The 22,604-nt window shown below is 39.9% G+C and overlaps 1 pseudogene; it reads left to right on the forward strand.

Moving 5' to 3' along the window:
- The first annotated feature begins 289 nt into the window (after positions 1-289).
- LOC108177348 (ubiquitin-conjugating enzyme E2 variant 1 pseudogene) overlaps positions 290-22,604 on the forward strand; it is a 33,924-nt pseudogene continuing 11,609 nt past the window's right edge.

Raw genomic sequence — 22,604 nt, forward strand, 5'->3', positions numbered from 1 at the left:
CTTCGACTATGGAAGTTTTATCTTAGTGAGGTTTCTGAGGCAATAGTTTTGTGATTCTTTTGAAATGTCTCTGGGGCCCCCGCTTTGAAAATGGCAAGACAATATGGAAGTTGGAAAGTCCAAGTAATCATAACTGGAAAGAACAGAATCTAGCAGCTGGTAAAGGCTATTAGATATTAGAGTAACATGTTCATTTGGCAACTAAAGACAAATAGGAAACAAGAGAAGTTCTTTATTTGCTGGCAGTCACTGAGTAACAGGCTGTACATTTCCAGCCACTCTGAGAAAGATGAACCTTGCCAACACCATCAGTAGAGCCTGCCAGATGGTAAGTAGCCACCAGGGAAAAGAGAATTACAGCTGAACAGCCAACACCTCATTTGTTGAAAGACACCTTTTAGATACTTAAATCCACTTGCCAATGCAAGGAACAGAGGAAGCATTAGACGCTATTACTGATAGCACTGATCTTCACTTAGCCTGACATAGGATAACGAAAAGGAATCAGAATTTTTTCAAACATGATTTTCCTAATTGTGTATTTAATTATGTTGTAAGTAAAAACAAAACATGGAAATTCAAATAATGAAATATGTTTTAAATTGGGATTTTTTGAATTGAGTACCCATAAAGCATGTTTAAACACAATGTGGTTTTCTTGTGAGGTGTTTTACATAGAGTTTGAGATTAGACATATTTAATGCAGGAGAATGGATGAGTATAGATGTTTTTAAAAAAGTTCAACCATTTTCTTTTTTTGTTTTTTTGTTTTTTTTTTTTTTGTTTTTTTTTTAACTTTTATTTAATGAATATACGTTTCCAAAGTATGAATAATGGATTACTATGGCTTCCCCCCCATACCGTCCCTCCCACCCACAACCCTCCCCTTTCCCACTCCCTCTCCCCTTCCATTCACATCAAGATTCATTTTCGATTATCTTAATATACAGAAGATCAGCTTAGTATACATTAAGTAAGGATTTCAACAGTTTGCTCCCACACAGAAACATAAAGTGAAAAATAATAGATGATTTTTTTTAATGATGATGAAATCAGATCAGACCTATTGTCATGTTTAATCCCAGTGAGAGTCAAGTTGGGAGTTGATAGTTTCTTTTCTTTTCTTTTCTTTTTTTTTTTTTTTTTTTTTTTTTTACAGAGGATCAGTTTAGTATGCATTAAGTAAAGATTTCAACAGTTTGCACCCCCATAGAAACACAAAGTGAAATATATTATTTGAGTACTCATTATAGCATTAAATCTCAATGCACAGCACATTAAGGACAGAGATCCTACATGAGGAGTAAGTGCACAGTGACTCCTGTTGTTGACTTTACCAATTGACACTCCTGTCTATGGCATCAGTAATCTCCCTATGCTCCAGTCATGAGTTTCCAAGGCTATGGAAGCCCCTTGAGTTCTCCGACTCTTATCTTGTTTAGACACGGTCATAGTCAAAGTGGAGGTTCTCTCCTCCCTTCAGAGAAAGGTACCTCCTTCTTTGAAGACCTGTTCTTTCCACTGAGATCTCACTCACAGAATCTTTTGCCAGAGTGTCTTGGCTTTCCATGCCTGAAATACTCTCATGGGCTTTTCAGCCAGATCTGAATGCCTTTAGGGCTGATTCTGAGGCCAGAGTGCTATTTAGGGCATCTGCCATTCTATGAGTCTGCTGAGTATCTCACTTCCCATGTTGGATCACTCTCCCCTTTATTTATTCTATCGGTTAGTATTAGCAGGTACTAGACTTGTTTATGTGCTCCCTTTGACTCTTAGTCCTTTCATTATGATCAATTGCGAACTGAAATTGATCACTTGGACTAGTGAGATGGCATTGGTACATGCCACCTTGATGGGATTAAATTGGAGTCCCCTGGTATATTTCTAACTCTACCATTTGGGGCAAGTCAGCTTGAGCATGTCCCAAATTATATATCTCTTCCCTCTCTTATTCCTACTCTTATGTTTAACAGGGATCACATTTCAGTTAAATTTCAACACTTAAGAATAACTGTGTATTAATTACAGAATTAAATCAGTCATATTAAGTAGAACAGACAAAAAAACTACTAAGAGGGATAATGTATTAAGTTGTTCATTAACAGTCAGGGCTATGCTGATCAAGTCACCGTTTCCCATAGTGTCCCTTTCACTTCAACAAGTTTCCTTTTTGGTGTTCAGTCAGTTGTCACCGATCAGGGAGAACATATGGTATTTGTCCCTTTGGGACTGGCTTATTTCACTCAGCATGATGTGTTCCAGATTCCTCCATTTTGTTGCAAATGACTGGATTTCGTTGTTTCTTACTGCAGTATAGTATTCTAAAGAGTACATATCCCATAATTTCTTTATCCAGTCTACTGTTGATGGGCATTTAGGTTGGTTCCAGGTCTTAGCTATTGTGAATTGTGCTGCAATAAACATTAGGCTGCAGACCGCTTTTTTGTTTGCCAATTTAAATTCCTTTGGGTAAATTCCAAGGAGTGGGATGGCTGGGTCGAACGGTAGGGTTATATTCAGGTTTCTGAGGAATCTCCAGACTGATTTCCATAGTGGCTTGACCAGTTTGCATTCCCACCAACAGTGGGTTAGTGTCCCTTTTTCCCCACATCCTCTCCAGCATCTGTTGTTGGTAGATTTCTGTATGTGAGCCATTCTAACCGGGGTGAGGTGGAACCTCATTGTGGTTTTGATTTGCATTTCTCTGATTGCTAATGACCTTGAACATTTTTTCATGTGCCTGTTGGCCATTTGGATTTCCTCTTTTGAAAAATGTCTATTGAGGTCCTTGGCCCATCTCTTAATTGGGTTGTTGGTTTTGTTTTTGTGGAGTTTCTTGATCTCTTTGTAGATTCTGGTTATTAACCCTTTATCTGTTGCATAGTTTGCAAATATTTTTTCCCATTCTGACAGTTGTCTCTTCACTCTCCTGACTGTTTCTTTTGCAGTACAGAAACTTCTCAATTTGATGCAATCCCAATAGTTAATTTTGGCTTTGACTGCCTGTGCCTCCCGGGTCTTTTCCAGAAACTCTTTGCCTGTGCCAATATCTTGAAGGGTTTCTCCAATGTTCTCTAGTAACTTGATGGTGTCAGGTCGTAGATTTAGGTCTTTAATCCATGTTGAGTGGATTTTTGTGTAAGGTGTAAGGTAGGGGTCTTGCTTCATGATTCTGCACATGGAAATCCAATTTTCCCAGCACCATTTATTGAATAGACTGTCCTTGCTCAAGGAATTAGTTTTAGATCCTTGATCAAATATAAGTTGGCTGTAGATGTTTGGGTTGATTTCTGGTGCTTCTATTCTGTTCCATTGGTCTATCCATCTGTTTCTGTACCAGTACCATGCTGTTTTGATTACAACTGCCCTGTAGTATGTCCTGAAATCTGGTATTGTGATGCCTCCGGCTTTGTTTTTGTTGTACAAGATTGCTTTAGCTATTCGAGGTCTCTTGTGCCTCCATATAAATTTCAGCACCAATTTTTCCAGATCTGAGAAGAAGGTCTTTGGTATCTTGATTGGTATTGCATTGAATCTATAAATTGCTTTTGGGAGAATGGACATTTTGATGATATTGATTCTTCCAATCCATGAGCATGGAAGATTTTTCCATTTCTTGGTATCCTCTTCTATTTCTTTCTTTAAGGTTTTGTAATTTTCATCGTAGAGATCTTTAATGTCCTTGGTTAAGTTTATTCCAAGGTATTTGATTGTTTTTGTAGCTATTGTGAATGGGATTGATCTTAGAAGTTCTTCCTCAGCCATGGCATTGTCTGTGTATACAAAGGCTGTTGATTTTTGTGCATTGATTTTATACCCTGCTACTTTGCCAAACTCTTCTATGAGTTCCAATAGTCTCTTGGTAGAGTTCTTTGGGTCCCCTAAATAAAGAATCATGTCATCTGCAAAGAGGGATAGTTTGAGTTCTTCCTTCCCAATTTGTATCCCTTTAATTTCTTTTTCTTGCCTAATAGCTCTGGCTAGAACCTCCAGAACTATATTGAATAGCAGTGGAGAGAGTGGGCATCCCTGTCTGGTGCCAGATCTCAGTGGAAATGATTCCAACTTTTCCCCATTCAATAGGATGTTGGCTGTGGGTTTTTCATAGATTGCTTTGATTGTATTGAGGAATGTTCCTTCCAAACCCAGTTTGCTTAGAGTTTTCATCATGAACGGGTGTTGTATTTTATCAAATGCTTTCTCGGCATCTATTGAGAGAATCATATGGTTTTTCTTCTGCAGTCTGTTAATGTGGTGTATCACATTGATTGTCTTGCGCACATTAAACCATCCCTGCATACCAGGGATAAATCCCACTTGGTCTGGGTGGATGATCTTTCTGATGTGTTGTTGCATTCTATTGGCGAGAATTTTATTGAGGATTTTTGCATCTATGTTCATCAGGGATATTGGTCTGTAATTCTCTTTCAGTGCTGCATCTTTTCCCGGCTTAGGAATTAAGGTGATGCTGGCTTCATAGAAAGAATTTGGGAGGATTCCCTCTTCTTCAATTGTTCTGAATAGTTTGAGAAGAATTGGAGTTAGTTCTTCTTTAAATGTCTGGTAGAATTCAGCAGTGAATCCATCTGGTCCTGGGCTTTTCTTTGTTGGGAGGGCCTTTATTACTGTTTCAATTTCTGTCTCAGTTATGGGTCTGTTTAGGTTTTCGATGTCTTCCTGGTTCAATTTAGGTAGGTTGCATGTGTCCAGGAATCTATCCATTTCTGATAGGTTTCCCTGTTTGCTGGCATACAAGTCCTTGTAGTAATTTCTGATGATTCTTTTTATTTCTGTGGTGTCTGTTGTTACATTTCCTTTTTCATCTCTGATTTTATTGATTTGGGTCTTTTCTCTTCTTTTTTTAGTTAGTTGGGCCAATGGGGTGTCAATTTTGTTTATTTTTTCAAAAAACCAGCTCCTCGTTTGGCTGATTTTTTGTAATGTTTTTCTTGATTCAATCCTGTTGATTTCTTCTCTGATTTTAATTATTTCTCTTCTCCTACTAGATTTGGGTCTGGTTTGCTGTAGGTTTTCTAGATCCTTGAGGTGAATAGAAAGCTCATCTATTTGGTGCCTTTCCAATTTCTTGATGTAGGCACCTATTGATATAAACTTTCCTCTTAACACTGCTTTTGCTGCGTCCCATAAGTTTTGGTATGTTGTGCTGTTATCCTCATTTACTTCCAGAAAGTTTTTGATTTCTCTTTTGATTTCTTCTATGACCCATTGTTCATTCAGGAGCATGTTGTTCAATCTCCATGTGTTTGCGTATGCTCTAGGGATTCCTGAGTTGTTCATTTCCAACTTCATTCCTTTATGGTCTGAGAAGCTGCATGGTATGATTCTAATTCTTTTGAATTTGCTGAGACTTGCTTTATGGCCTAGTATGTGGTCAATCCTAGAGAAGGTTCCATGTACTGCTGAGAAGAATGTATAATCTTTAGCTGTAGGATTGAAAGTTCTGTATATATCTGTTAGATCCATTTGGGCTATAGTGTCATTTAAATCTACTGTATCCTTGTTGATCTTCTGTCCTGTTGATCTGTCTATTTCTGAGAGTGGAGTATTGAAGTCCCCCAGTACTATTGTATTGGGGTCTAAGTCTCCCTTTAAGTCCGTTAACAAATCTTTTAGATAAACCGGTGCCCTGTAGTTAGGTGCATATACATTGATAATTGTTATATCTTCCTGTTGAATTGATCCCTTAATCATTATGTAGTGTCCCTCTTTGTCTCTCTTAATGGTTTTTGTGGTAAAGTTTATGGTGTCTGATATTAAGATGGCTACGCCTGCTCTTTTTTCATTTCTGTTGGCATGGTATATCTTTTTCCAGCCTTTCACTTTCAGTCTGTATGGATCTTTGTTGGAAAGATGTGTTTCTTGTAAGCAGCAAATAGATGGGTTTTGTTTTTAACCCAGTCAGCCAAACGGTGTCTTTTAACTGGACAGTTCAGGCCATTCACGTTCAATGTGACTAATGATAAGTGGTAACTTTGCCCTGCCATTTGCCAAAGATAAGTTCTAATATATGCTTTGAATTCCCTGTGATCTTTTGCTGTGAGCTTTCCTTCCTTGGTTTCCTTCCTTTACCTTCTTTCATATTGATGACCGTGTTTCTTTGTTTCTGTGTGTAACACATCTTTAAGCATCTTTTGCAGGGCTGGACGAGTGGCAACAAATTCTTTCAATTTCTGTTTGTTAAGAAAAGTCTTTATTTCACCTTCATTCACAAATGATAGCTTTGCAGGATATAATATTCTGGGCTGGCAGTTGTTCTCTCTTAGTACCTGGGCTATATCTTGCCATTCCCTCCTAGCTTGTAGAGTTTCTGATGAGAAGTCAGCTGTGAGTCTGATTGGAGATCCTCTGAGAGTAATGTGACGTTTCTCTCTTGCACATTTTAGGATCTTTTCTTTATGTTTCACTGTGGAGAGTTTAATTACAACGTGCCGTGGTGAGGGTCTCTTTTGGTCGTGTTTATTAGGGGTTCTGTGAGCTTCCTGTACTAGGATTTCTCTGTCCTTCTCCAAACCTGGGAAATTTTCTGCTAATATCTCACTAAAAAGGCCTTCTAATCCTTTCTCCCTCTCCATGCCTTCAGGAACTCCTAGAACCCGAATGTTGGGTTTTTTAATAGTATCCTGAAGATTCCCGACAATATGTTTTAGATTCCTAATTTCCTCTTCTTTTCTTTGGTCTGACTGTATCCTTTCCTGTTCTCTGTCTTCTAAGTCCGATATTCTCTCTTCTGCTTCTCCCATTCTGTTTGTAAGGCTCTCTATTGTGTTTTTCATTTGATCTATTGAATTCTTCACTTCAGTCACTATCCCAGTTTCCTGTTGTACTAGTTGTTTCGTTTCATTTTGATTCCTCCTTAATATTTCATTTTCACGAGAGAGATTTTCTATCTTGTCCATTAAGGATTTCTGTAGTTCAAGAATTTGTTTTTGAGAACTTCTTAATGTTCTTATCAATTTTTTGAGATCTGCTTCTTGCATTTCTTCTATGTCATCATCCTCATAATCTTGAATTGGGGTGTCTTTTTCATTTGTGGGCTTCATGGTGACTTCCTTGTTTTTATTACCTTGGTTTTTGCGTTTGTTATTTGGCATATTGGAGATATTTGGTTTCTTCACTGTGGTGCTTTTTCTTGTTATACTATGACTCTAGATTAAGTGGACTATCTGTTTTTGATGGAGCCTTAGGGCTTGAGATGGGTGTGGCCTGAGAGCTCTGTTTGGTGTGCCAAAGGTGACACTCCCAGGTTAGGCGTGGTAAACCTCTCTCTCTCTCTCTCTCTCTCTTTTTTTTTTGATTCAACAGGGAAGTTATTCTGCACAGCTGAACAAAGTTGGAGGTAGTTAGCAGGCAAATGATATACCCACAGGAGCCAGAGATCAGAAGCTCTTTCCCAAGGACCACACAGGGAATCTGTTCGGCCCTTAGAGTGGGCTCAAATTCTCCTTCAGTCTCCCACTGGGTTGCCAAAGTTACGGAATTGTAGCGTCTCTGGAGAGTGCTCACGTGAATTCCGTGAGTTCTCTCCCCCACCGTCTCTTTTTTCACAGTCTCAGTTCAGTAGCACCATAAATTTACTAAGTCCTAATCTCCTGTTAATTCGCCCCACCCAGAGTCAGGTTTTACTGCTAGGCTCAGGGCCGGTGCAGACCTGAGGTCGCTCTGCTTATGACGTATGTCCAAGATGGCGCCTGCTCTTTGTCTTGCTCGCCCTTGAGAGGTGAGCGGAGAGAGAGAAACCCATGTCCGTACCAGTCACCTTTTTTTTTTTTCCTCTCTCTCTCTTCCAGTTAGCTTGGTGAAGTCCCCCCCGCCCCGGGGGTCGTTCCCTCTAGTCTCCTCTCTCCGCTTGCCTGCCGGTGTCTCGGGTTATTGAGGTTCGGCTCACCTCGCGTTCCAGCGCTGGTGTGTTGAGTCTGCTGCTGATGTCCCGAACTGTGGGCTCCCACGCTCTCCACGCAGGTCTGCTCCCCTTCCAGCGCCGATGTGTGGACTCGGAGCCCTGGACTTCCCAAGTCTCCCCGCTGTTGCACTCCCCTTCGAGCACTTGCGCGCAGACCCTGCAGCTTGCGCAGCTCAGTCCCGCGGCTCGGCTTCCGCGGCTCAGTCCCGCGGCTCGGTCCTGCGGTTCGGCTTTCGCGCGCGGTGGGCGACCTTGTTCTCCCGGTAGGTCCTCCGATTCACGCCCACTGGATCCAGAAGAGTTTTGTCTGCAATATTTTCCTGGTTCTTTTTTCTGAGGCTACCGTAACTCCCCTTTTATTAAACTAAATTTTCCCGGACTATCGGTGCGCGCCCTCACTATTCCGCCATCTTGGCTCCCAAGGCCCAGCTGTTTAGTTCAACCATTTTCGCAGTTTATTTTTTCATATTAATGTAATATTAATGCAAAGAGAGCAGATTCAATGTATTTCACAAATACAATTTTAGGAATATATTGATATTCCCTCTTTCCCTCATATTTTCTCCCAGTCTCCCTCCTCTCCTCCTCCTTTTCCTTCCTTCCTTCCCCCTTCCTCCCTTGCTTCTTTCCTTGCTTCCATCTTTGTCTCTTTTTTTTCTTTTTTAGTTTTTGAGATAACATATTTTTAGTCAGCGTTACAGTCAAGGGCTTAATGCTCCACTAAAGAAAGAGATCAACAAGCAAAAGGACCCTAATTCAGCTGTAATATAGATAAGGATTATAAATAATAATTAAATGTAAAAATGACCATTTCACCCATATACATTTTTAAATAATCACAGATAATTAAAACTATGTTAGTATAACATTCTTTTTTTTTTTTTTTTTTTTTTTTTTTGACAGGCAGAGTTAGTGGGAGAGAGAGAGAAAGAGAGAAAGGTCTTCCTTCCGTTGGTTAATCCCACCCCCCAAATGGCCACTATGGCCGGCGCGCTGCACCGATCTGAAGCCAGGAGCCAGGTGCTTCCTCCTGGTCTCCCATGGGGGTGCAGGAGCCCAAGCACTTAGGCCAAACTCCACTGCTTTTCCAGGCTACAGCAGAGAGCTGGACTGGAAGAGGAGAGCCAGGACAGAACCAGCGCCCCAACCAGGACTAGAACCCAGGGTACTGGTGCTGCAGGCGGTACTATAACATTCTTAACCAATAGTTTGACAAAGAAATGAAACAAGATTTGACAAAAATGTATTTAGGCAAAATTGATACAAGCAGGCATTTTTTTATGCTTCTGTTTTTTGATTTTTTAAAAAAATTTTAGATCCAAGAGATAAACAAGAACATGTTACTTTTCTGTGTTTGCCTTATTTCAGTATGCATGATGTGCTCCAATTGCATCCATTTTGATACAAATGGTAAAATTTCATTCTTTTTATAGCTAGGTAATATTCTATTGTGTGTATACACATATAACTATATATAGATATATACATGTATTTTCTTTATCCATTCATCTGAAGTGTCACTCCCCCTCTTTGTGGAGGAACGACACAGGACCCTGCGCTGTTCTTTTGTCTGCTCGGCCCTTCCCGGGTTTGCTGCTGGTTCTTCCTGGGTTGGCTACCGACCCTTCCACCTCCGTGGAAGGGCAGTTCCTCCTGCCACTTTCCCCACTTCTGCGGGGGAGCGGCACACCGCCGGCTGGCTCTCTCGGGGGCTGCTCAGATGTTATCCGGATGTTCCCCTTAGATGTTCCTGGTGCATGTTGTCTCTCTCCTCCTTTATAGTCCTCTTCCACCAATCCCAACTCTGCTACCCACACACCGAGTACGCTGCTCTCCTCCAATCAGGAGCAGGTCCTGCTGTTTATTGGTTGAACTGGAGGCAGCTGTGTAGAAGCTGTTTCCTCCTCTCCCAGCGCCATATTGTGGGAGAGCAGATGCATAAAATAAGTCTTAATTCGAGTAACAGTCTAGTCCCAGTTGCTCCCCACACTGAAGATGTAAAATTTGGTTGATTCCATATTTTGGTTATTGTGAACAATGTTTCTATAAACATGGTGGTGCAAGTTTCTCTTTGATCAACGTGTTCATATCTTTTGGGTCTATACCCAGGACTGGAATTTCAGGATCACATGACAAGTGTATATCTAATTTTTTGAAGAAACCTGCATATTATTTTCCATATTGGCTGCACTAATTTACATTTCCATCAACAATATATAAATATTCTTCTTTGTCCTTGTCCTTATAAATATTTGTTACTCTTTTTTGGATAATAGCCATTCTTACAGAAGTGAGGTGATTTTTTTAACTTTTATTTAATAAATATAAATTTTCAAAGTACAGCTTTTGGATTACAGTAGCTTTTCCCCCCCATAACCTCGCTCCCACCTGCAACCCTCCTATCTCCTGCTCCCTCTTCCATCCCATTCACATCAAGATTCATTTTCAATTATCTTTATATACAGAAGATCAATTTAGTATATACTAAGCAAAGATTTCAACAGACTGTACCCACACAGACACACAAAGTATAAAGTACTGTTTGAGTACTAGTTATATCATTAATTTACATAGTACAACACATTAAGGGCAGAGATCCTACATGGGAAGTAAGTGCACAGTGACTCCTGTTGTTGATTTAACAATTGACACTCTTGTTTATGGTGTCAGTAATCATCCGAGGCTCTTGTCAGGAGTTGCCAAAGCTATGGAAGCCTTTTGAGTTCGCCAACTCCGATCTTATTTAGACAAGGTCATAGTCAAAGTGGAAGATCTCTCCTCCCTTCAGAGAAAGGTACCTCCTTCTTTGATGACCCGTTCTTTCTACTGGGATCTCACTCGCGGAGATCTTTCATTTAGTTTTTGTTTTTTTCTATTTTTTGCCAGAGTGTCTTGGCTTTCCATGCCTGAAATACTCTCATGAGCTTTTTAGCCAGATCCGAATGCCTTAATGGCTGATTCTGAGGCCAGAGTGCTGTGTGATTTTGATTTGCATTTCCTTGATGGCTACTGATGTTGAGCATTTTTTTTCATTTATTTGTTGGTCATTTGTATTTCTCTTTTGAGAACTGTCTATTGAGAACCTATGCTCATTTCTTAACTGGATTGTTTGTTTTATGTTGTTGATTTTTTGAGTCGCTGATATAATCTGGATATTAATTAATCCTTCTTAAGACAGTAGCTTGAAATCATTTTTCCCATTCTGTTGTATTTTTTCTTCACTCTATCAATAATTTCCTTTACTGTGGAGAAGCTTCTGAGTTTGAATAATCCCACTTGTTTAATTTTGCTTTAGTTGCAATTTCTTTGGGGGTCTTATTAAGATGTCATCACCTATACCAATGTTTTAGAGTATTTGCCCTTCATTTTCTTTGGGCAACTTCATGGTTTCAGGTCTTAAATTTAGTTCTTTGATCCATCTTGAGTTGATTTTTTTGTATGGTGGGAGGTATGGATTTAATTTCATTCTTCTGCATATATGCACATCCAGTTTTACTAACACCATTTATTGAAAGATATCCTTACTACAATGTATGTTCTGGACACTTGTCAAAAATCAATTGGTTGTATGTATGTAGATTAATTTCTGGGCTGTTTATTCAGTTCCAATGATCTATGTGTTGGTTTTTATGCCAGTATCACACTGTTTTAATTACTATTGCTTTGTAGTATGCTTTTAAGTCAGATATTATGATAGTTTCAGCTTTTTTTTTTTCACTCAAGATTGCTTTAATTATTCTGGGTCTTTTGTAATTCCATATGAATTTTAGGATTGTTTTTTCTAATTCTGCAGAGAACATTATTGGTATTTTGGTAGGTATTCCATTGAATGTGTAGATTGCTTTAGGCAGTATAGACTTTTTTTTTTTTTTTTTTTTTGACAGGCAGAGTGGACAGTGAGAGAGAGAGACAGAGAGAAAGGTCTTCCTTTTGCCGTTGGTTCACCCTCCAATGGCCGCCGCTGCAGCCGGCGCACCGCGCTGATCCAATGGCAGGAGCCAGGATCCAGGTGCTTTTCCTGGTCTCCCATGGGGTGCAGGGCCCAAGCACCTGGGCCATCCTCCACTGCACTCCCTGGCCATGGCAGAGAGCTGGCCTGGAAGAGGGGCAACCGGGACAGAATCCGGCGCCCTGACCGGGACTAGAACCCGGTGTGCCGGCGCCGCAAGGTGGAGGATTAGCCTATTGAGCCACGGCGCCGGCCCAGTATAGACATTTAAATATTGATTCTTCCCCAATCTGTGAGCACAAATCTTTCAATTTGTGTGTACGTGTGTGTTCTTGCTGATTTCTTTCATCAATGTTATAATTTTCATTGTAGAGATATTTCACTTCTTTGGTTAGAGTTATTACTTAATATTTGGTATATTTGTGGCTTTTGTGAATGGCATTTTTTCCCTGATTTCTCTTTCAGTGAATTCATGATTAGCATTTTAAAAATCCACTGTATTTTGTATGTTAATTTTGTAACATGCAAGTTTATTGAATTTATCCATCAGTTCTAATAGCTATTTAGGGTTTTCCATGTATAGCATCACGTTATCTGCAAAAACAGATATTTTTAATTTCTTTTTTCCAATTTTAATGCCTTTTATTTCTTTCTTCTCCCTAATTGCTCTTGTTAATACTTTCAGTACTATGTTGAATGAGAGTGGTGAGAGTGTACATCCTTGTCTTGTTCCAGAACTGAGGGGAAGTGCTTTCAACTTTGCCCCATTCAATATGATATTGACTGTTGATTTGTGATATATCTCCTTCACAGATTTGAGGTATGTATCTTCTACACCTAATTTGCAGAGCATTTGTATCACAAAGGGGTATTGAATCTTATCAGACTGTCTTTCCACATCTATTGAGATGACAATATGCTTTTTGATTTTTCATTCTGTTGATGTAATTTATGGTGTTTATTATTGCAAATGTTGAACCATCCTTGGATCTCTTGGATAAATCCCACTTGATTCTGATGTATGATCTTATTGATGTGGTTTTGGAGTCAGTTTTCTAGTGTTTTGTTAAGACTCGTTGCATGTATTTGAATCAAGGATATAGGTCTATAGTTTTCTTTTTGTGTTGTGTCTTTGGTTTTGGTATGAGTGATGCTGTCCTCATAAAAAATTTTGTGGAGTTCCAGCCTGTTCAATATTTTGGGATAGTTTGAAAATATTGGATTTACTTCCTCTTTGAATGTTTTGTAGAATTCAGTAGTAAAGCCATCAGGTCTTGCACTTTCACTTTTTGGAAGATATTTAGTTTCATTTCTTATGATGAGTCTATTTAAATTGTCTATATCTTGTGATTTAATATTGTTATATGTATCCAAGAATTTATCCTTTTTTTTTTGGATTTCCAGTTTCTTATGATACTTTATATTTCAATGGAATTGGTAATATTGTCTCATTTTTCATCTCTGATTTTTAGTTGAGTTATTTATTTTTGTTGGTCTGGCTAAACATTCATCTATTTTGTTTATCTTATTTTCTAAAAATCAACTCTTTATTTTGTTGAGTTTTTTAGTTTAATTTCATTTGTTTCTGCTCTGATTCTTTTTTTTTATTTTTTTATTTTTTTATTTTTTGACAGGCAGAGTGGACAGTGAGAGAGAGAGAGACAGAGAGAAAGGTCTTCCTTTGCCGTTGGTTCACCCTCCAATGGCCGCCGCGGCGGGTGCGCTGCGGCCGGCGCACCACGCTGATCCGATGGCAGGAGCCAGGAGCCAGGTGCTTCTCCTGGTCTCCCATGGGTTGCAGGGCCCAAGCACTTGGGCCATCCTCCACTGCACTCCCTGGCCACAGCAGAGAGCTGGCCTGGAAGAGGGGCAACCGGGACAGAATCCGGCGCCCCGACCGGGACTAGAACCCGGTGTGCCGGCGCCGCTAGGCGGAGGATTAGCCTAGTGATCCGCGGCGCCGGCCTCTGCTCTGATTCTTATTATTTCTTGCCTCCTCTTTCTGATTTGGGGCTTGGTTTATTCTTATTTTTCTATCTCTTTGAGATGCATAATTAGATAATTTATTTGCTATATTTCTCTTTTTTAAATGTAGGCACTTACACTATATTCTTCCTTCTAAATACTGCTTTCACTGTTCCCCACAGGTTTTGATATGTTGTATTTTCATTTATTTTAAAAAAGCTTTTGATTTCCTTTTTAATTTCTTCCATGACCCATTGATCATTCAGTGGCATGTTATTTATTTTCCAAGTATTTATGAGTCTGAGAAGATATATTGTATGATTTCAATCTTTTTATTTCCTGACACCTGATTTGTGGCCCAATATGTGTTCTGTTCTAGAAAATGTTTCATTGCTGATTAGAAGATTGTGTATTCTATAGCTGTTCAATGCAATGTCCTGTAAATGTCTGTTAGGTCCATATGCTCAGTAGTATGTTTCAGTTCTGATGTACCTTCATTCATTTTCTGTGTGGATGATCTGTCCATTGTTAAGAGTGTAATGTTGAAATCAACTACCATTATTGTATTGAAGTCTTGTCTCCTTTTCAGTTTAAAAATATTATGTGTGTGTGTGTGTGTGATTTTGTGTTGGGTACATGTATGTGATTTTGTGTTGGATACACATATATTTATGATTGTTACATCTTCTTGCTGAAATAAACCTTTTATCAAAATATAAGGTCTTGTTTCTTTTTGCAGTTTTTGACTTAAAGTTTGTTTTATCTGATACAAGGGTAACTACTGTTGCTCATTTTTGGTTTCCATTCTAGTTTGTCACTTTTAGTCTACATGTATCTTTATCTGTGAAGTGAGTTTCTTGTTGGCAGCATATACTGAGGTATTGTTTTTTTATCCATTCAACCAATCTAAGTCTTTCGGCTGTTGAATTTAATCCATTTACTTTGAGAGTTAGTTTTTTTTTTTTTTTTTTTTTTTTTTTGACAGGCAGAGTGGACAGTGAGAGAGAGAGAGACAGAGAGAAAGGTCTTCCTTTGCCGTTGGTTCACCCCTGAGATGGCTGCCACGGCCGGCGCACTGCGCTGATCCGAAGGCAGGAGCCAGGTGCTTCTCCTGGTCTCCCATGTGGTGCAGGGCCCAAGCACTTGGGCCATCCTCCACTGCACTCCCGGGCCACAGCAGAGAGCTGGACTGGAAGAGGAGCAGCTGGGAGAGGATCCGGCGCCCCGGCCGGGACTAGAACCCAGGTGCTGGTGTCGCATTCGGACGATTAGCCTAGTGAACTGTGATGCCAGCCTGGATATAATATTATTTTAAAACATTGAATATATCATCCCATTCTCTTCAGGCCCATAGGATTTCTGCTGGGTAATCTGATGTTAGCCTTATTGGTTTTCTAAATATGGACTTGATGATTCTCTTACTTTAGAATTCTCCCCCTTGTACTTAACTTTTGACAATTTGACTACAATATGCCTTGGAGAAATCTTTTTTGGTTGATTCTCCTTGGGGTCTTTTGAGCTTCCTGTTTCTGGATGTTCATATCTCTTTGAAGACCTGGAAAATTTTCAACCATTAGTTCATTTAACAAGTTCTCAATGCCTTTATCCTTCTCTTCTCCTTCAGGAATACCTGTAGATAATTATTTGGTCATTTAATGGTATCCCAAATTTCACATAGATCTTCTTCATTCTTTTTTTTAAGATTTATTTATTTACTTGAAAGTCAGAGTTACACAGAGAGAGAAGGAGAGGCAGAGAGAGAGAGAGAGAGAAGAGGTCTTCCATCTGCTGGTTCACTCCCCAATTGGCTGCAACAGCTGGAGCTGCGCCAATCCGAAGCCAGGAGTAAGCAGCTTCTTCTGGGTCTCCCACGTGGGTACAAGGGCCCAAGGACTTGGGCCATCTTCTACTGCTTTCCCAGGCCATAGCAGAGAGCTGGATTGGAAGTGGAGCAGCCAGGTCTCAAACAAGTGCCCATATGGGATGCCAGCACTGCAAGCAGGGCTTTATCTGCTATGCAGCAGCGCCAGCCTCTTCTTCATTCTTTTTAATTCTTATGTCTATTTTCGTCATATTGGATTATTTCAAAAGTCTTCTCAAAGTCAGAAATGCTTTCCTCTAATTGGTCTATTCTGCTGTTGAAGCTCTCAATTGTATTTTCTGTTTTACTGATTGAAGATTTTAACTCCAAAATTTCTATTTCATTTTACTTAATGATTTCTATTTCCTTAGTAATATTTTCATTCATGTCATTCATTGTATGTATGTCATTCATTATTTTTTTCTTTTTTTTAAACTTTTATTTAATGAATATAAATTTCCAAAGTACAGCTTATGGATTACAATGGCTTCCCCCCCATAACGTCCCTCCCACCCGCAACCCTCCCCTTTCCCACTCCCTCTCCCCTTACATTCACATCATGATTCATTTTCGATTCTCTTTATATACAGATCAGTTTAGCATACATTAAGTAAAGATTTCAACAGTTTGCTGCCACACAGAAACATTAAGTGAAAAATACTGTTTGAGTACTCGTTATAGCATTAAATCTCAATGTACAGCACACTAAGGACAAAGATCCTACATGAGGAGTAAGTGCACAGTGACTCCTTTTGTTGACTTAACAAATTGACACTCTTGTTTATGGCCTCAGTAATCACCCTAGGCTCTTGTCATGAGCTGCCAAGGCTATGGAAGCCCCCTGAGTTCACTGACTCTGATCATATTTAGACAAGGCCATGGTCAAAGTGGAAGTTCTCTCCTCCCTTCAGAGAAAGGTACCTCATCCTTTGATGACCCACTCTTTCCACTGGGATCTCACTCGTGGAGATCTTTCATTTAGGGTTTTTTTTTTTTTTTTTTTTTCCCCAGAGTGTCTTGGCTTTCCATGCCTGAAATACTCTCATGAGCTTTTCAGCTGGGTCCGCATGCCTTAAGGGCTGATTCTGAGGCCAGAGTGCTGTTTAGGACATCTGCCATTCTATGGGTCTGCTGTGTATCTCACTTCCCATGTTGGATCATTTTCTATTCTGTTGCATTGCTTTGAGTTTCCTGACAATCATTATTTTCTTTTTTTTTTTTTTTTTGACAGGGAGAGTGGACAGTGAGAGAGAGAGACAGAGAGAAAGGTCTTCCTTTTGCCGTTGGTTCACCCTCCAATGGCCACCACGGCTGGCGCGCTGCAGCTGGGGCATCACGCTGATCCAAAGCCAGGAGCCAGGTGCTTCTCCTGGTCTCCCATGGGGTGCAGGGCCCAAGTACTTGAGTCATCCTCCACTGCACTCCCTGGCCATAGCAGAGAGCTGGCCTGGAAGAGGGCTACCGGGACAGAATCCGGCACCCCAACCGGGACTAGAACCCGGTATGCCAGCGCCGCAAGGCGGAGGATTAGCCTATTGAGCTGCGGCGCCAGCCACAATCATTATTTTCAACCTACTTCTAGCATTTCATAGACTTCCTTCAGTTCAGCTTTTGCAGGTATCATGCTGTATTGCTTTTTCATGTTTCCTGTGTCTCTACATTGATGGCTCTGCATCTGGTATAATAGCTCCTTTTTCTTTATGGGAGAGGTTTTCTTGGAAAAGAATTTATAGTTCAGAAAAAAATGCAGGATTTTACTTGATTTGTTTCTTTGGCTTTGGTTCTAGGTGAGCCCAAATGTGCAGCCTTCGAGTGATTTATTTTGCTTTAATCATGACATGTCAGTGGTGTCTACAAGTGACACAGTGATCTAGTCTGTTGCATTTCATGGAGCTAGAAGTGTGACTTTGAGAAGAATGTGGGTATCCTGGGGTGTGTATCTCAGTCCACAGAGAGTTTGGGATTAATTACACTGAGGATTGTGATAGCCAGAGTCTTGTTGCTGGTATTAAGGGAGACAAAGGGGACTGTCCTCTTGTCCCACTGGCAATTGTTGTGATTCTAGGACTGTGTGATGTAACTTCCTCAGGCCTTGCTAGGAGAATGCAGCTAGTGATGTAGCTCATAACACCAATAGCTCTAGTCCAGGGAATGGGGAATGTGAACTGAACCCTGCTCTAGTCTGATAGGGTGACTATAATGTATATAGCAGATTTTCCTTGGGCAGTTATAGGTTTATAGCAGTTGAATGCAGGTAACTTCTTCCCTAGTTCAACCAGGAGATTTCCAGTATATTTGAAATTAGAACTCATTGTTACATTCCTGGTATTGCAGGATACAGTGAGGTCATTACCCATATCTCCCAGTGTGGGATCAGATTTTAAAAATATATTATTATTTATTTGAAGGAAAGAATTACACAGAGATAGAGGGAGGGAAGGAGAGAGACAGGAAGAGAGAAACAGAGAGAGAGAGAGAGAGAGAGAGAGATCCTCCATCTGCTGGATCACTCCCAGATGGCCACAATGACTGGGGCTGGGGCAGGCCAAAACCAAGATCCTAGAGCTTCATCCTGATCTTCCATGTGGGTGCAGGGGCCCGAGGATTTGGGCCTTCCTCCCCTGCTTTTCCAGGCACATTAGCAAGGATATATGGATCTGAAGTGGAGCAGCCAGGGCTTGAACTGGCATCCATATCAAATGGTGGCATTGCAGACAGTGGCTTAACCTGCTGCCCCAAAATACCTGCTCCTGGGAGCAGAGTTTTCACAGGCTGTTGCTTGTGTTAGCCCATAGAAGCTAAGGGACCCCCATCCTGTCTCATATGGAGTGAGAGCAGCTCTGAGGCTAATGCCCTTAAACTCCCACAGTTTCAGGATGCACTCTGCCCCATAAGTTGCCATGGCTCTGACTCTGATCACTTCTGGTAGCAGTGTGCACAGATTTGTTGTGTAACATTTCATAGCCAAGTTCAGTGCTCTGTGTGGGTGGGGCAGGGGAGTGAGGCAATGTGGTTTTCCTTCTCAGAATCCAGCAGGTGCTCAGACCCCAGTTAGCACCGCAGGCTGAAGTTACATTCAGACGCTGACTGTGGAAATCCTCCCTCAGCTAAAGCTGTGGATGGAAGGGCATGTGGCCTAGGCAGATTTCTTAGCTGCAAACAGAGTAGACACATTTTTGTGTTTACATTTTTATCTTCCATCAATGAGAAGTAGCATTTTGGTCAATAGGATCTTTCCCCTGATCTTTTCCCTCAGTTTCTGAGGGATTCGTTCTGTTCTCCCAATGGACAAAGAGGAGGATTTCCACTTTTCCTCCCTGAAGTCCTATTCTATTTTTGACCTGGCTTTACAGTCTTGCCTTATCTAATATCACATATCTTTTTCCTGATACATTCTGTCTGATTTCTATTCCTTCTCTCTGGGGAATTTATTTCAGAACCTGCCAGGTTTTCTCAGATCTTGCACTTCATTCAAAGTTGCTTTTGTCATCTTACTTGAAGTGACATTCTGCACCCTTCCACTTATACAGATGTCCAGTCTCAAGTTTACAATTATCAAACATCTCATATCTCATATAGACTTGGATAAAAAACAGAAGAGGGGATGCGCACTTACAAGCCAAGAGATTTTTACTGACACTTTCATGGCATAGTCTCTGTCACAAAGGATAGTAGTATTTATTTGAAAGTAGATGTATGCTGGTAAATATTTAATAGCTGATCCTCCATAGTGGGGTGAGGGGGACTGTAAGCACATCAGGACAGACACTTGTGTGAGCTGCTTACATGACCGAGTGTCACTGCCTCCTTAAATTTTGTGCTTAGGACACTCCAGGTCCTGATGTGCACATGTATATATGTAAGTTTATTATAGATTTAACTTGCATAAAGAACATATTACCCACAATTTCTACATATTAATAAATTTAAATAAAGTACACAATTTCAAGTTTCGCCCAAGCAAGACGAGTAGGTTCTAGATATCTGCTGTACCACATTGTACCTGTTGTCAACAATAATGTGTGATACACTTGAAACATTGTTACAAGAGTAGATTGCATGTTAGGTGTTCTCACTATAATCAGACTAAATTAAATTAAATTATTTTTAAAAAATGATGCTTTCCCACAACATTTCAATATACAAGAAATCAAAACGGAAGTCAGAGGCATGTGGGTGAGCAGCTGTGTCAGTTTTGGCTGAAAGCATGTAACTATTTCTGGTTAATGAGTTCCAACTGGTAGCAATCTGTGTTGGTTCTAGAATAAGTCACCAATGATTATGAGATGGGACCCATTTGGTCACTTTGTGTTTCCAGTGAAAAAAAAGAAGCACAGATTCTGCAAATAAATGCTATTTGGGATCATTTTAAAGCTAGCAAATTAGTTAATATAGATATAGTTGATATCAATACTATAATTCATAGTAAAAATCTTATGATCAACCCTTTGCTGATACCTTTGCAAAGAAATATGCAAATGTAAATTAAGAAAATTATCTTTGCATGACAGTATTAAAACTCCATGAGCTATAAAGAGGTGACCAAAACTCTTGGTTGACACTTATTTTCTCAGCATAATTACTTATTGTGCCTTCTCTCAGTGTCACTTGACTGAGTTTGGGCAATAACATGTATTCACCTAGAAACAAGGGAATATTGAAGATATGGTGGCAGTTCATGTAGAAGCAATTACTGATTGTCTAGAATGAGTCATTCTCTTACAAATTCTGTGTGTGTGTGTGTGTGTGTGTGTGTTTAAAGATTTAGTTATTTAGTTGAAAGTGTTACAGAAAAGGGGCAGAGAGAGAGATAGAGAGAGAGATATTTCATCCTTTGGTTCACTCCCCAGATGGATGCAATGGCAGATGCTGGGTCAGACTGAAGCCAGGAGACAAATGCTTCTTCCAGTTCTCCCACATGGGTAGCAGTGGTCCAAGCACCCAGGCCATCTTCTGCTGCTTTCTACAGGTCACTAGCAGGGAGCTGGATTGGAAGTGGAGTAGCCAGGACATGAACTGGTGCCCATATGGGATGCCAGCATTGCAGGCAGCACCTTTATCCACTAGACCACAATGCCACCCTGTGTATTTTTTGTTGTTGTTGTTGCACCTATATACTTACTTTTGTTGAGCATATACATAGATGTGGAACTGTTGAATTCTAGAATTTAAATTCTGCTTCACAAACATTTTCCAAATTGTTAGCATCAATTTATATTTTATAAAGTTTTTGACTGAATTGAAGTTTGTGTACTGGTAAAAGACAGTGGTTTTGATAAGTATCTTTCTAATTACTGATGAGTTTTAGTACTTTTATATGTATCTATTAGTTTTTTATAATAACTTCTGTAGTTTGTATATTATTTTTATATTTATATTTAGCTGTTATGTAAATATAAAAAGTTCAAAATTAATAAAATTAAAATATAAAAATAAAAAGTTAAAAATATATAGCTATTGTTATATTTAACTGAATTGTAGGAGTTTGTTTATATGCTGAATTTTTAAGTGTAAGAATAGGAACTATCATTCTGTGAATTACCTTTTCATTCAACTGATAATGTCTTTTAGTGACACTGCTGCTAAATGGCACAAGCAGAATTTCTTTCCTTTTTAAAAATTATGTACTCATTTATTTGATAGGCAGTCAGGAGAGACTGAGGGGGAGGAAGATTCCATTTGCTGGTCTGTAAATGCCTGAAACAGCCAATGTTAGGCCAGGCCAAAGCCAGGAACTAAGGACTCAATGCAGGTCTTCCACGTGGGTGGCAGGAGCCCAGTTGCTTAAACCATCATCACTGCCTCCCGTGTTCTGCGTCAGTAGGTAACTGGAGTCAAGAGCTGCAGCTCAATATCAACCCAAGGCACTCCAACATGGGATGTGGGCATCTCACTCAATGTTTAACCACTAGCCCATCCACAAGAGCCTAGAACTTCTTGATTTCAAAGAAGTTAGTGCATAGTATGAGTCTTTGTCCAATATTTGTCAATTAATGGTCATGAAGATATCTTATATGTCTAAAAACTTTATTCCTTTATATTTTATGGTTTATAATGCATTTGTAATTTGGGAGTATAGTGTTAGGAAACATTGGATAACAATTTTTTTGCCATATGCCTACCCAACTGGTCCACTATTACTCACTGAAAAAAATTATCTTTTTTAACTGCAAGGCACTGGCATTCCTTGCTGTAAGCCAAGTGACCACATTTGCATGAATTTACTTTTTGATTTTATATTTATATGTCTCCATTTATTTATATTTATATATCTCCATATATTTATATTTATATGTCTCCATTCTTTTTGAATTAAGCTATACAGATTTTTGGGGTGTCATGATGTTTCCATCATGTAAATGTTGTGTAATGTTAAAATCAGAATAAACATTTATCTCCTTCAACATCATGTCTTTAGCATGAAAATATACAAAACCTCTTTTTTTAGGCTTTAAAATATTTTATTGCTATTTGAAGTTAATGTACTGTGCAATAGAACCCCAGAAACTATTTGTTTTATCCAACCATAGCTTAGTACCCATTGTCCATCCTTTCCCCCTTCCCTTCAGCCCCCTACTCTCCTCAGCATCTGGTTACCACTATTTGAGTTTCAGGTTCTTTTTTAAAAAAGATTTATTTTATTTATTTATTTGAAAGTCAGAGTTATAAAACAGAGAAAGGAGAGAGAGAGGTCTCCCATCCGCTGGTTCACTCCACGCTGGCCACCATAGCCGGAGCTGTGCTGATCCAAAGCCAGAAGTCTGGAGTTTCCTCTGGGTCTGCCATGCAGGTGCGGGGGCTCAATGACTTGGGCCATCCTCCACTGCTATCCCAGGCCATAGCAGAGAGCTGGATCGCAAGTGGAGCAGCCAGGACGTGAACTGGAGCCCATATGGGATGCCGGCACT

This window comes from Oryctolagus cuniculus, chromosome 5, assembly GCF_964237555.1.
Source record: "Oryctolagus cuniculus chromosome 5, mOryCun1.1, whole genome shotgun sequence".
NCBI classification, from domain to species: Eukaryota; Metazoa; Chordata; class Mammalia; order Lagomorpha; family Leporidae; genus Oryctolagus; species Oryctolagus cuniculus.